A 14,032-nucleotide genomic window follows, 5' to 3' on the forward strand; every position below is an offset into this window, starting at 1 on the left:
AGAGAGCATGCGCAGAAAGTGGGTGGGGCCTTTTTCCCCTGACGCCGCATTGAACTATGGTAGATGTAGTTATAGGGTAAGATGCCAGCCTTTAGAATAATGTGCGTTTACTTTTAATCTGTAACATATTATTTAGATATAAGTTTAGCATATGCAGATGATGATGCATCAGCCAATGTTATTAAAGGATATAAACAGAAACATTTACTAATTTAGAACAAATGTACAATTATTCAAAGAGTATATCTTACCCCACAACTAGGGTAAACTTTTACAGAATGCATAAATTATACCTTTGATATAATTTGTATTAATATTAATAAAAGTAATTAATATAAAATACTGAATCAAATATTCTATTTAAAATTGAATTTTGCTCACTTAGTTGAATAATTTAATAACCGATGACTGAGAAAGCAGAATCCCTGTAAAATATTATATATATATATATACAAAATACTATACATTAATTGATATTTTGAGACATTGTCTTGGTCACTCTTAGTATTTTGTGCATATGTAGTGAAAGTTTGTGTGACACTGTTGTCGTTATTTTTACATTTTCGCAAATGTCATTTTAAAAACATGCAAGTCCCAAATAGCTTTGAAATTTCTATACAATTATTATTTTAACGATAACAAAGTGTTCTGTTGTAGTGCCTCAGGAAAATGGCTAAAATTTATTCAGAACATAAATACAATAATGTCGAAACTTGAAAGGTTAGTTTTTTTATTCAAATAAGCATTTAGACATTTTTTATTGGTTTTAAAGAATTACTACTACAGTACATTGAATAAAAAAAAAAGAAAAGTACATAAAAAACAGTTAAAAACTTAAAAGTTAAATAAAAACATGAAAATGTTTACAAATGGAAACACATTTTACAGCTTTCTTATTTTTTAAAACAATGTTATATTTATGTAGTGTTGAAATTAAAATTTTACAAACAAATTCTTATTTTTTTATATGTGTACCTTTATGAATACTAAAAAAAACTAAAAGAACTAGAAGATTAATTAAGTAATATTCCTTATGATAAGATTTGTCATAGGATAAAAACAAAACAAATAAAAGCACATGAGAGCTGGGCATGATGTGAGCCTTAATAAAAGAACAGAAATCTGACCAAAAACAAACTGAATGGGAACAACTTTAAAAAAGAATATTCAATGTTTCAACATGCAAACCACAAAATGTACAAAAGCGTTTAGACTTTTCCTCAGATTTAATTGTGTTCAAGGAGCATGCGCGTGAAGGTGGGCGGAGCCTGGAAATATTTCCCCACTCGCTGTTGAACTCTGGGAAATGTAGTTTACGTCATCATTGTGTGTTCCATCGTCCCAGTGACGATATAACGCGGGTGTCATGTTCTAAACATACAAGTCCCGAGTATCTTTGCGATTAAATGATCGCCGAGACGTTTTCCCCCGATTTCACCATCCAATAGGAAACGAGCGGGGCGGTTAGTGCGCGCGTAGCAGCCAATGAGCGCGCGCGGTGTCCACAGTGGGCGTTTTGTGTGTATCCTTCAGTCCGTTTCAGACGCGAGGAGGAGGAGGATTAACATAGAGAAAACGAGTGCGATTGCGGAGCTATTTCGTCGGATTCGCATCCCGACACCTTTCCTACATTTTCGGACGACGTTTCCAGCGTTGATCGTCGATGATTTTCCTCGATTGTCCAATGGATTACTAATTTAACGGAGGAACATCGCGATCCGTCGGATACATCAGGTAGGACATTATGTTGACCAGATAAAGTCTTAATGGAGACGGAGATCGCAAGAAAACTACGCTGCGTCGAGCTTCAATGTTTAACTAAATGATCACTTGTTAACATTATTCACGCGACTGCATTTGAATCGTTTACTTCTAATTTGACAGCGAGATCAGAGGTTTTGTTAACCTTGTTTTCTCGCTGGCTGAAAGGTTTACGGCGTAAATAGTGCATCTAGACAGCGGGAGACTTTTTGTTCGCCTTTATTAGTTTGTTAATAGCCGATGTAGCAGACTGGGCAACTTTGGGCTTCACTTGTATCGCCGTCAGCAAATGTTGTGTTGGAATTCGCGAAAAGACTTGACCACTTTCTTTTTGCTGCTCGGCATCAAATAGCTCATGGGGGAAACACTGCCTTGCTGGAATCCCTTACGTAAGGCTTTGTGCGATCGAAAGAGAAATTTAGACTAAAAGCGTTTGAATTGGGATTATCTGCACAATAATCGTAGCGAACTGGAATCGTTCACTCGCTCTTTAAAACTCTCGCGCACGATTGTCTCTTCGAATGAATCAACAATCTTACAGTTTTCGATTCCGAACGTTAATTTATCGCTGTATCGCCTATTTTCTGGAAATTATGCTTTTATTACGAGCTCTAACGTTACCTTTCTAAGGACCAACCTCGTCGATCTACGGATCTTTTTGAGCGTGAGAAGAAATGGCTGGCGACTCGAGGAAGGCTACTTTTCCAGCAAGCAGATTTTCATCTCTAGCGTCGGGTAACTTAGTTGTCAACCTAATTGTTATATTTGCCAAGATAATCGGGTGTATTTCGACGGTTAGTCTGAACGCGACAGTTATTGTTTGAACTGACATTGTCGTTAGGCTCACGCGCAGCGACGCATTTGTTTTCCATTCAGTTGATGTCGAAAGAAAACAAGTCCGATTTCCCCGATCGCAAGCAAGTTGTACAAACCCTGTTTGGGTTGACCTTGTACGGGAAGCTATTAGATCGTTCATTGTGTTACACATAAACCGTCAGCAGTTGGTAGCCGAGCTTTGTCGCCTCCATCTAAACGACGAAAGCTGTCTCGTCTCAGTTTCTTTGTGATTTAGCTAACTGTCTAGTTTTCTCCATTCGGCTTTATTCGAAATAGCAATGTCGCTGTCGTCCCACTTCATGAAGTCAACACTGCTTGCGGTATTAAAGAGTGGGGGCGACAGATTCCGTTCCCTTTGTATGTTCAAACCTGCTCTGAACGTCGCAATGATAAGAATGTCGATGTCAAGCGCCTGCAGTTGTGTGGCTCAGAAATGGCGTCATAATGCTGTAGCGCAGTCGACATTATACGTGCACACACACGGACTAACTGTAAAGCTGCCTCACTCGTTTAACTTTCTCTAGTAGTTTAACTCTAGTTGTTTTACTCAATTGTAATGCTGACTCCTCAACTCCGTTCGCCTGTAGAAGCGCCTCTGTGGTAAAAATAAAATAAATAAATAAATAAAATCACGTTGATTTCGTAGTGACACGCGGTCATTATATAAACGGCTGAAACACATATGGCTTAAGGGTTCTGTAAGCAACTACCACAAATTAAATGTCTGCTGTATCACTAAATATGTGTCTTTACAAATCACAACTCTCGGTGACAGCCACAGGCTTTGTAAACAGCTAAAAGAGTCAGGGGAGCGGTCCGTCCTTGTCTTAGCCAATAAGAAACGTGCTTTGTCCGTCAATCAATTTGTGCTGACATTGCTGGCATGTATGTTGAGGGCGGGGTTTCGTTGAGAGGGCGTGGTATTGATGGGGGGGGGGGGGGGGAAATCAGTGACCAAGTGTGTTGGAAGTTAGCAAATAGCCTGAATGCGTTTACAGCACTTTTAAACCTTAAAGGGTTAGTTCACACGAAAATGGGAACTATCCCATAATTTACTCACCCTCAAGCTATTTTAGGCATGGGTGTAGATTTTGCGGGGGACGTGTCCCCCCCACTTTTTATACAATGTAAATTCGTCCCCCGCACTTTTTCATAGGGCAAGTGTGTCAATGACAAGCTGAGGTTTTCACGGGTGTGTATACATCGATATTTAAAATCAAAAGAGTCAAGGATTGTCTATAGACCCCTTTTCAGTTGGTAAACATGGTGACGTTTTTTGTGGGTGGAGCTTAGGTGGTTGCAGAACGATCACTCTGGCCGCTTCCCTAATGTTGGTTTGCAAGTTTTGTTAGCTTGTTTTTTTAACAATGACTGGAGAAAATCCGATTTTATCTTAATGTGCAAGGTCACTCACTGTCCAGGACCGCGATTGTTATTTGCAAAAGTTAATTTTAACGGACGGAACAGGGAACTACACTAACCTTTTCCACTGGTGGCACTTGCACTACTAACTTTTTCAGTTACTAGCGCAAAATATGATTTGGTCGCACAAATTATTTATAGTAAGCCGTAGGGATGCTCATTTTGACCGTTTAACCGTTAACCGATAGTAAAAATTTTGACCGATTAATACTATCAGTTAAACGGTTTAAAACGTTTTTTTAAGCTTTTTTTTTTTTTTTTTTTTTTTTTTTTTGCTGCATGGTTTAAAAAACAAAACTATGTAGGTTTTACTATATAGTTAAAACTATGTATTAACTCACGGGGCGCATTGACACGCGCAACCACACACGTGCCTGCAGACATTTTTTTACCGAGCAAGCAAAATGAAGCGATCGAAAAGAAGCACGGTGTGGGACCATTTCATCTACATGAGAGACAATCCTCCATCTCTGGATATTAATCCTCTTGACTGGTGGAAAGCAAATGAAAGGCGCTTCCCGAAGCTGGCCACTCTAGCGAGACGTTACCTGTGTATTCCCGGGACATCTGTGCCATCGGAGAGGGTGTTTTCTGCCGCGGGTCTAACCGTCAACAGGCTGCGCTCCAGACTAACCCCAAATCACGTTGACATGTTGCTTTTTTTAAATAAAAATTAGACACGGTGTGGATTGAGGTAGGGCTGCTATTTTTATTTAACGAAAACTCTTAGTCTAACGGAAAAAAATGCCGGCTTTTAATCCGTTTCGTTCAAACGGATTCACTGTTTTCTTTTTGTCATGTTAATTTGTTAATTATCTAAGTGTAAAAATATATATATTAAGTGTAGGCATATTTCATGGTTTTTTTTTTGTATTATTTTATTCTGTTTTTCCTCTGTTGTCACAAAATTTGATCTGAATCCAGGTTCTGTGGTTGATCTGTTCTTTATGCTGCTGATTGCACTTTGCACATTAAAATAAACCCTTTGATAAATAAATACAATTGTTTTTATTTTTAACGGGTCACAGATACGCATTTTATTTTTATTTAATGCCAATTCAATATTAACGTTATAATCTGATCAGTTAACGGTTAATAATCGATTTACGAGCGGCGGTTGTCGGTCGGGAAAAATAACCGAAATGAGCATCCCTAGTAAGCCGCTCTGGATAATAATGAACAATAATGAAACTGTATTGCATACAGATGTGCGCTTTTTATTTTACTTGCCATGTTTTAAACCACATGCCGCCTTGTTTTTGTTTTCTTTAACATTGGTTGGGATAGATTTACTGCAATAGAAAATACTGTACACAATAAAGAGCAAAATGGATTTCAACATGCTATGGTTTGCACAGATGGGCAGACTCGTGAACTCGTAAGTAGTGATGCACCGATGTGAAAATTGTGGCCGATACCGATAACCGATATTAATATTGCTGTTATGGTCGATATCTCTGTATAGAAAACAAATTTACTGATAATCAAATAAAGAGATATTTTTAAAAACACTTTTCTTTTCTTTTTTTTACTTTAGAAATGACTGATATTGGGCACCTTTACCTGTGTGCAAAATATGTCACACATAGGACACGCATGCATTATATTGCATTGCATATAATGTGTGCTGGTCAACTTGTCTAAAATTAAGAAACCCCTAGAAAAGAGTAAAAAAAAAAAATGCTGAAAAAAAAAAGTGTTGTATTTATTATTCCAATATCCAGGGAAAACGGCTTCTATTTGTGACGTGCTGTCTTTGCGTTTGAACATTGCACATTTTAAACAGGACACGCATTAGCTGAATAAATGTTAGCCAATACAAACATATTTATAGAAAACAGTTGACAATGAATAGAAAGAAGTCCAATAATAGCATAACAAATCACTTATTATAAAAATAATATCAAGTATAAGTTAAATGAATCCGACATAGGCCTATAATGAGGGCTGTGTTAGCAGTAAAACGTCCGTCATTTAACGAATTTTAAAAACACGGATGGATAATACAAAATGCTTTCTGACATTTTGACAGAAAAAAAACAAGCAAGAACAAAATTTAAACTATAGCCAATTTTCATTTTACAATTATCTTCTCTCTCTCTGTGTGCGCGCGTCCGTGTTTCTGAGAGAGAGAGAGCGCAGCACTGATACAATGGTACGTTTTAATCTAAGTAACGATCGCGGGGCTGAAGCCAACTTGATGTGTTGAATGCTCAGAGCACGTTATAAAACGTATTCTTAAAATACACATTTCTGTTTTAATAAATGCTCATAGTAAAGCATAGCATATTGCCTAAAAACATAGGTACAAAAATAATTAGTGATACATTTGCGACCCATTAAAAATTAGGGTCGCAATGGCATTTCAAAAGGTCGCATATGCGACCATTTTGGTCGCAGTGTAGTTCCCTGGGACGGAACCAGATTGGCTGACCTGTACACACTCACTCAATCGATGGACGATCTGACAGGATTAACGTTAACGCTAGGCTACCTCCGGTTGAGTGGCCTGACTTATACACCTATCCGATAGCGAAACCGAGCGTAAAGAGTAACTGAGGGCATATAAATCTTTAGATGCCTATAACTGTGATGAATGGTCATGTACAAGTGGTACGATCCGCAGTTCTGGTGCAATTTTAATGATGTGAATATTTTCTAGAAATAAAAATTCCAGATACAGCATATTCATTTTTCATTGATTCTTGCACCCAACAACACAACAAGATGACATTTAATAATAATAATCATTTAAGCTCCTTATTATGTAGCCGAATATGTGCTGGTTTGTATTGGCCGCCTGCAGTTTTCTCTTTGTTTTGCCTCCAGCTAGCGCTGTGACGTAACTGTGATGTCGGCTCGAAATTGGGGTATATGTGTCTTTCACGTTTCCATGGTAATCAGTCACTCGTGCATTAGCTTACGACACGCCCGTACCCGCGCCGAATCCATCAGTTTCATAGAGTTCAAAATGGCAAAAAACTCTTAACTCCTTTTTCACGAAAAAGTCAAGCACTGTAAGTAAGTTGTCATGTAGTATCTGAATTGTGTTGCACAATTATGAATGACTCCGCCTATTTCTCTTGTTGAATAATTAACAGGTTTTGTTGTAAATTCACTACCAGAACAAACATGCAATATTTTCAATCTTTTTTTACTCGTATTGCATTTTATTTTCACAGATATGTTATCAAAGCCCTTCAAATTAGAATAAACATGGTGAGTGTTAATGCTGAATTTGTATTTTCATGCATTAACAGCCACGATCTGCTTGAATCAGGCAGCGTTGTAACATGTGTACATGATGTTTATCATAAATTGGTAACACCTTACAATTAGATAAAAAAAGTTTGTAGACAAACTTTAAGTTCTCTTGAAAAAGCCTAACTAGAAAGTTTGTAGTAGTTTTAAAAGCTTGAAGTTTGAATGTTTTCAATTGGAAAGTTTTAGTTTAGTAAGACAGACTTTTTTTAGGCTAGTGAAGTAGAATGTAATGAAGATGTAAGAAAATGTAATTTTGCCAAAAGAAGAACTTTTATTTTAAGTAAATGTTATTTTTAAATCAGCTTCAGTGTGATATTTAACCATATTATCATGCTTAACACTGCTAATTTGAATAATTGTAATGTGATGATCAGATATCTAAATCAGAGAATATCATATGTTTGGGCAGTTGGATTATTTATTTTTAACAGTGGATTCGGGGCACTCAAAGTGCACCAGATTAGTGAATTTATCTTTAAAATGTACAAAATTTTCATGCCCTTAAGGCATTTTTTCAGTGGAAATAGAGCGTCGCTGCTAGTCGCTCTCCCATAGTGGTTGACCAGCACGGCATTAAGCTGGTGCACCGCTGGTGTAACCTTGTTTTCGTTTGGTGCAAAAGTTCCGTATTAAAACTGGTATTACACTTAGGAATGCAGCGATTACCGGATTTCACAATTAACCGCACTTTAAAACGTCACGGTTAATTAATCGTAAAGACTATGCTACACCGAGTGTTCTGCACGGAACGGAACTTTTGCACCAAACGAAAACAAGGTTACACCAGCGGTGCACCAGCTTAATGCCGTGCTGGTCAACCACTATGGGAGAGGGACTAGCAGCGACGCTCTATTTCCACCGAAAAAAAGCCTTACGGGCCTGTTCACAGATCGCGTCTTTTGCGCGCTCAAGTTTTTTATTTTTAACAAGTTTCTTATTGTCATTAAAATCTAGTGTTGAGTGTTCATGTGATATTATACATTAGTAGTGTTGTGAAATTAATTGATGCATAATAATCGTGATAATCGTTAAATCGTGATTATTTCTCAGACAATAATCGTACTTACAAAATCTGTAATTGTTGCATCCCTAATTACACTACAACATAACAACATAACATAACACAATCAGAGTTCTAGATTGAAAAATATCCTGGCTCTTCCAAGCTTTATAATGAGAGTGAATTGTACCCAAAAAAAGGGTCATCCATCCATTATTAAAAAGTAACCCATTCAACGCCAGAGATTCTGAAGCAAAGCGATGCGTTTTTGTACGAAAAACGTCCATATTTATAACTTTATGAACTATAATCACTAGGTTCCGGTAACAGCCGTACACAAGTCTAGTTCCGGCGGAAGAGTGACCTCTGACCCCACGCATGATGTATTGACGAACGTGGAAGCGCAGAGGATAGAGCGAAACAAAACACCGGTCACAAATATGTTTGAACCAATCACTCTGATTATGTTCAGTTGAAAGAAAAAAGTCATGTACACCTAGGGTGGCCTGAGGATGAGTAAATTGTGGGATAATTTCCATTTTTGGGTGAACTAACCATTTAAATGACCAATTAGACTAGATTTTTTGGAATTGCGAATGCAGGGACTGTTTTCAAACAGGTTTCCACCGAACACTTCTCCTGTCTGCCATAGGTTGACAAATAAATAGTTCTGGGCCCCAATTCAATAGTTGAATCAATATTGCTGTGTCAGTGCACAGTGTTTTTTACTCTTCAATAATAAATTAGTTGTCTCTGTAAATTAAGCTAGGGTAGGAAAAAAATATGACGTTGAAAAATTGTGCACATCCCCTTTAACCATGAAAATGTTGGGTTAATGTGTTCAAAGTAGACTCAGGGCTGTAGTAAAGTATTACTGTTATTTCTACCATTATTTTTACTGTTACTATTACAAGAACACAATGGTGATTTACCTACAACCTTTCGATAACCAGACCAGATCAGCAACCACTTAGCTTTATTACCTCTTCTATGCAAACATACAAACCGTAAGCTAATTTATAGCAACTAGAGACAGTTTCCTGGCTGTTAACAATAAAAACCTTTTAAACAGTTGTGTTCATATTTCTTTGTGATGTTCATCAATGAATGTCACTTTGGATAAAAGCGTCTGCAAAATGTAAAGGATCACTGGATCATAGATAATCGCAAAGTTGTTGTGTTTGGTGCTGCTGTATTGTATTTGCGGAGATTTTGGGTTCATGACACCCTCCAGGACCGTTATCTATATGCAAACAACGTCATATCATAAATTATAGGAAACCCTCCGACAGTGATGATTAGCTTCTCCTCCATTTTCTCGGAACTAATGTTTTGGTAGGAATGAAAGTTTGCATGGTATGTTTCTCTGGAATCAGCCAGTGCGAAGGACGTCTATATTCCGATTGGTTGCTGGCTTTAGCGCTGCTTGCCGTTGAACCGCATTATAACTCATTACCATAAAGTTGAGCTACTTTCAACTTTCTGACTGACGCTCAAAAAGCCCAAAACGGGACGCCGATGGATTTGACGCTCCTTGCAGCTGAGAGAAGCCAGCTTCCATTGAAAATGAATGACTTCCGGTAGCTTTGGAAGCTCAATTCGGCGGCGGTGTGGACGTACAGTTACAGATGGCTACAACTTTTAATCTAAAAAATGTATAAGTATTAAATGTTGAGATTACCATTAAGATTAATATATGCTATATGTTGTTCATTGTTAGCTCTTAACTAATGTAGTTAACTAATATTAACAAATTACAACATATTGTGTTATCAGTGTTATCAATGAATAATATAAATTAGACTAAGCTATCTTTATCTTAAATCAAACCACCAATATTGCTACGATTGTTATAGTAATTAATTATCATGACTGATTGAGATTTGTAATTGATTGGAAAAGATAGCCCAATGTCTCACGCTAGATTTGAATGTTTCTTGTTGGTCTATATTGTCTGCACTACTTCTGATAATGTAAATTATAGTCTCAAATGTATTAGATTTGGAGGTTAAATAAAAGTGTCTTACATGCAGCATCAATGTTCTCGACCTCCAGCATGAAGGCTATATCTACAGCGGCAGGTCTCTGTGCCTCCTGGTTAACAACACACTCTGAAGCACAGTACTTTCACTGCAAAAATACAAACATTTAGCTGCAATCAACTGGTTGCAAATAATGAATATACCGTATTTTCCGCACTATAAGGCGCACCGGATTAGGAGGCGCACCTTCAATGAATGACCTATTTTAGAACATTAACTGTATATTAGGCATGTGCCGGTATCAAATTTTCATGCTGCGATTAATTGATTGAGCTTTTATCACGGTATACGGTATTATCACGATATTTTAATTGCACAAGAGAAACAGACGGATTGGGGGTATCTAAAAAAAACTTGCATCACAATGTGTAATTGTGATTGTCAAAACATTAATTTTATTTTTTAGTGACAACATGTTATAATGTTTACATGGTACAGTTACTGAGGCTACTGTTTGTATTATTGCTTAACACAATTTTCATGATTTCAATTAAATTCTTGGATTTAATTTCAATCTTGATTCAATATTGACTCATTTGGATAAATATTAGGTAGGCTACAGTAGATAGCCTGCATTTAATTTTTTCTCAAGAAAAAATATATCTCACATAATGCTGTAAACATACAGAGAGAAATTAAAAATAATGCATACAATATAAATATAATAATAATATAAATATAAAAATGTAATATGCCGTAATTTTCATTATAATAACAATTATATAATGACAAGTAAACATATTAAAATATGTAATATAGTGCACATATTTAGCAAAATACTCCTCTCTATAGCTATTTTCTTATAGTCAACTAACATTAAATGGCTTTCCTGAGGTAAATGTAACGTTCTATGACATATTGTTCTCCTGCAGTGTTATTGACCTCTTTCCGTGGTTGAAAAACACTGATTGATCGAAAGTATGTACCTTTCGGTGGGTTGTACTGTATCTTTAATAAAAAGTAACAGATGATCGGTTTACTTGATCTGAGGCGCGCGATCTGTCACGTCACAATTACAAGCACCAAAACAGTATTTATTGTCTGAATTTCGTTATAAAACCTGAGAGCTGATATTTTTTTCATATCAAAAGTAACCTGCTCTGTCTAGTCTGTCGGTGTCAGTGTCCTCTTTGCTCCGCGATTTTTCTCTGCGTGAGAAAATGGATGTGTGGCGCGAGACCGTGTGAAAGTGTCAATTGCGTGAGTCTCAAGCTGCTGAATGCGTGAGAGTTGGCAGCCATGCGTGTGATAAATAGTCGGCAGCGTTCCTCCTTCCGCCGTGCTTCTTCTCCATGTGAGGATTGTTTACATTAGACTAGAGTGCACACTGCATTCACACAGTGCTTATACATGTGATGTGGGGATTGTTTACATCAAAGTGCGCACGTGTTTTGCGCAGCATATACGCATTGTTTTTTTAAGCGGTTGATGGAAAATAAGCTGATGCGCGTTCTAAAAATCTAAATTCGGATCTATTATTTTTCACGGTATTTCGAAGTCCCCGCGATAACAATATCATGCATATTCATTACCGCGATTTATCGCATTACCGAATACCGGCACATGTCTACTGTATATAGCAGTGTTTCCCCTACAATGTATTCATTGTACAACAATTGGTAACAACCTCGGGCACGTAACAGCACCGCTGCTGGAAAAATTTCTATGGGAAACACTGTATAGGGTGCACCGGATTATAAGGCGCACAAGATATTGCAGTCAAACGTTTGACAGGGTTTGCGTTATGCATCCACTAGATGTGCTATTTAATGTGCTATTAGTATTAATAAAGATGCGTTTATTAGTAACCGAGTGCGCTGGGGCTGGCACGTAACTTACATTCGCAGCCTGACTCATGAGTATTCATGTGCTGCGGCTTGCTGACAGCGATGGCACGCTGTTTCATATATGACCCCCGGTTACCTTGGCTTGAACGGGGAACGTTTTCTGAGAGTTTTGTAGCCATGCGCGGCGCCGGAGGCGAGGCGTTCATTAGTAAGCGCGAGCACGCCGGGGCGGGCACCTAACTTACATTCGCAGCCTGACTCATATGAGTATTCATGTGCGGCAGCTCGCTGACAGCAACAGCTGGCTGTTTTGAATGAGACGACCCGGTTACTGTGAACGGGGAACGCTTTATGAACATTCTGTGACGCGTGTGCAGCGCCGGGGACAGTGTGTCTGTTCGTATGTCTGTTAGTAAGAGTGAGCGCTCGTGAGCGGGCATAACCTGAATTATACGAGGTTGAAATGGCCGTGTGACAGAGTGGGCATTAGATGGACACGAGCGCGAGTTCGCGGGCGAATTTAATAACGCGGAGCGTTATTAACCAATTGATCCAATTAACCAATTGATCCATATATAAGGCGCCCCGGATTATAAGGCGCACTGTCGTTTTTTGAGAAAATTAAAGGCTTTTAAGTGCGCCTTATAGTGCGGAAAATACGGTACTCATTTATTTGAGACTTGTATCAATAACTTGAAATACTAGGCATGTAACAATATATCGTGTCACAATTAGGCTTGCTACGGTAGTCGGTGTTACCGGTGTTACACCGTGTTCAGTCGCAACATCGGTTTCATTACTTGCCCACCGCGACACCGCGGTGAAAAAATAAAAAAACATTTTTTAAAGCGTTAAAATATTTAACGTAATTACGCAGTATCCGTTTTTTTTCTGTCACCCGTTGACTAGCGTTGTATGATCACGCTCTTACTAATGTGAATGCTTTAAAGCGCGACAAGACTAGAGAGACCACGCTATAAGTCCTGCCTATTACACACACACACGCGAGCGTGTGACCCACAGAACAGACGTGCGTCAGTATCGAGTTTATGCCAAAATGTCCGTTTTGTCGAGTGTCCTCATAAGAGCTGTATTAAATGATTTAAATAAAGTCTTAAATTAACGTAGATATTTGTAAGAAAATGGGACGCGTGTCAGATCGCGTCTCTGTCAGCAACAGCTGGTATTAAAGTGTCACTCATGTTAATCAAAGAACAAGAGAGTAAATTACTCACTCAGACACGGAGCCAGGATGATTATTACACCGGTATCCTAATAATCATGAATGCACTCCGCTATCTTTTAACACATCTCCGGCGAGCAGCTTCTTCACGCAAAAGAAAAATTCTTCCTGAAGTGCAGTGAAATTCAGCGATCTATGGCGTTTCCTGATCGATCATGTTTGTTCGTTAACTTCATTTTATACGTGCAACTCACGTAGCCTACAAGGACACTGACAACGCGCTGACAGACAGGACCGAGCAGGTAATATTTAATATGAAACAAGTCTCAACTTTCAAATTTGGTCAGTCAAAGAAAATGAAACAATAAATAGGCCTACCGTTTGTGGCTCTAATGTGTCGTTACGCGAGAGATTGCCTCAGTTAAAGCCAAGTTCAAATCCACCGACGTCGTTAATCTACTAACTCTCCTGACTGCTTTGTCTGACAAAATATGGTGGATGTTGATTTGTCAGATCGCATCAAACTCCATGCGATGGATGAATTGACGCTAATTTAAAAGTGAAGTGCACACTGCTGCACCAGCTTTTTATAAGCGATGAAAAAAAAAATAGTTTTGTTTTCAAATTAGCGCCAATTCAGCGCACAATAACAAAACAGTGTTGCTCCGCACGACCACCAATTATGCATGCCTGTAAAACGCGAGCATTTTACGTTTGCCTTTAAATTAGTGATTTA

At 38.1% G+C, this 14,032-nt stretch overlaps 1 protein-coding gene across 3 annotated transcripts in view; it reads left to right on the forward strand.

The window, feature by feature from the left end:
* The first annotated feature begins 1,531 nt into the window (after positions 1–1,531).
* Positions 1,532–14,032, forward strand: part of arid4b (AT-rich interaction domain 4B) — a 124,570-nt gene continuing 112,069 nt past the window's right edge. For 2 of the 3 annotated variants that reach the window (XM_077217366.1, XM_077217367.1), the window contains exon 1: positions 1,546–1,734. The gene's annotated coding sequence lies outside the window, so the exon portion shown is untranslated. Of the gene's footprint in view, positions 1,735–14,032 lie in introns of all 3 variants that reach the window. The other variant, XM_077217368.1, reaches the window with a different exon arrangement.

This window comes from Siphateles boraxobius, unplaced genomic scaffold (assembly GCF_051911475.1).
Source record: "Siphateles boraxobius isolate OS27281-9 unplaced genomic scaffold, OSU_SipBor_1 73, whole genome shotgun sequence".
NCBI lineage: Eukaryota > Metazoa > Chordata > Actinopteri > Cypriniformes > Leuciscidae > Siphateles > Siphateles boraxobius.